This window comes from Frankliniella occidentalis, unplaced genomic scaffold, assembly GCF_000697945.3.
Source record: "Frankliniella occidentalis isolate FOCC.00 unplaced genomic scaffold, Focc_3.1 Scaffold373, whole genome shotgun sequence".
NCBI lineage: Eukaryota > Metazoa > Arthropoda > Insecta > Thysanoptera > Thripidae > Frankliniella > Frankliniella occidentalis.
The window spans coordinates 103873-105956 of record NW_026267496.1 but is presented as its reverse complement, the minus strand read 5'-3'; positions in this window follow the sequence as shown (position 1 = coordinate 105956).

The following is a 2084-nucleotide window of genomic DNA, read 5'->3' as shown; positions in this document are numbered from 1 at the left end:
CCCCCCCACCACCACCATCATCACCACCACCACCATCACCCCGTCACCATCACCATCATGGCCGTCAGTCGGATGCATGTGGCAGTCCAATCGCGCGACAGCGGGGCCAATGGGTTAATTCTGAAAACAGAGTCGCGCCCTTCTGTCATCCCATCCATCCATCTATCCATCCATCCATCCACCGACCGATCCTTCTTCCCCATCCATTTTTGGTCGAGAGGATCTAGTACTACTTCACCACACTCCTCATTTGAAAATGGACGAGCACAATTTGTGCATCGTAATTTCCACTTGTTCTAGTCAACGACACTTGTCAACTTTTTGTCTTGTGACAAAACAGTTTACAAAAATAAGCTTCCCGTGCTCCCGCGGCCCAAGCCCGCCGCGCCCCTTGGGATTCCACTAAACCGTAACCCCAACAAATAGTACGGCGGCTACTGGAACCCACCTTGCATTTTTTCCTGCTGTGTTGCCACTTTGCACACTTCATCTACATACCCTAAGGTAACTTTTAGGAAGTGGTGCCCAGGTGGCACCACTTGTGGGGGCCCCCTAGGGGCGGTTGCATACCTTACAGGGGCAGAATACGTCCGTTCTCAATAAGACGGCTCTGAGAGGCGGGAGGACCGCTACTCGGGTGGTTTCGAGGTCGGTATCGGTAGAGTACATTGTAGGCTATCATATGTGACCATGAGCCCCCCTCCCACGCCCCCTGGGCCCCCTTTTACAGGGGCGCAAGTGCTATTTCGACATTATTTCTTCAACCGCAGATCGGGGATGTTACGAGGGACATCGAGTGGTGCTTGGGGGTCATTCAAAAGAAAAATTTGACATTTCTCACCAAAAGAGAAATTTCCCGTTCTCGAGGGAAATTTCCCGCGGTCCCTTAATTATTGGAATATGCAAGTGTGGCACATCATCATAGGGGTTTCAATGGTCGCTAAACCCAAAAATGTTAGTAATATTTTTATTCGAGAGAAATTTCCCGTTGTTGAGGGATATTTCCCGCAATTTTATAGTAACGGGAGTGTTGCTCATTAGTAATCTGAGTTCCATGGTCAAAACCCAAAATCTTTGGTCAACTTTTTTTTGTTTTCAAACATAAAGTGCGACCCCATGTGCAAATGCCTGTGTCTTCTCAGTGTGCTGTTGTTTTCACTCGTAATTCGTTTTGAATTTCATGACATACATTAATTTGTGAAAAACGATCTATAAACAAGCAGGCCCGCCCTTCCGCCAAACGAAGTTGCCAGCACCGCTTCGCTCCGCCGGCAACTCCGTTCGGCAGGGGCCGGGCCCTGCTTGGCCTGCCGGCGGCGATGGTCGGGCCTGCGGCCCGACCATTTCTGTCATACAATTGGCTGAAGAACATAATCGAATGATGTGTCGTCTTTGAGTTTGCCCCAAAGACTCGAGAAAGGGATGTAACGGTGAAGCACCGCGACTACAACCCACCCTTCTGCTTAGAAATTGTTTTTTGGGGTGGGGGGAGAGTTTCTTTCCTATTTTGCGGTTTTTAGGCCTTTGTCTACGACTTATTGTTCACCATGGCAATTTTTAGCTTATTTTCGTCAAAAAAAAGACCCTCTAGCGCCTAAACGGTTAGAGATAGAGCGAAACGGACGACCATCGCCGCCGGCAGGCCAAGCAGGCCCGGCCCCTGCCGAACGGAGTTGCCGGCGGAGCGAAGCGGAGCTGGCAACTTCGTTTGGCGGAAGGGCGGGCCTGCTTGTTTATAGATCGTTTTTCACAAATTAATGTATGTCATGATATTCAAAACGAATTACAAGTGAAAACAACATCACACTGAGAAGACACAGGCATTTGCACATGGGGTCGCACTTTATGTTTGAAAACAAAAAAAAGTTGACCAAAGATTTTGGGTTTTGACCATGGAACTCAGAATACTAATGAGCAACACACCCGTTACTATAAAATTGCGGGAAATATCCCTCAACAACGGGAAATTTCTCTCGAATAAAAATATTACTAACATTTTTGGGTTTAGCGACCATTGAAACCCCTATGATGATGTGCCACACATCACCGCGAGAACCCGGCGTGCGCTACTGGAAGAATGTGAC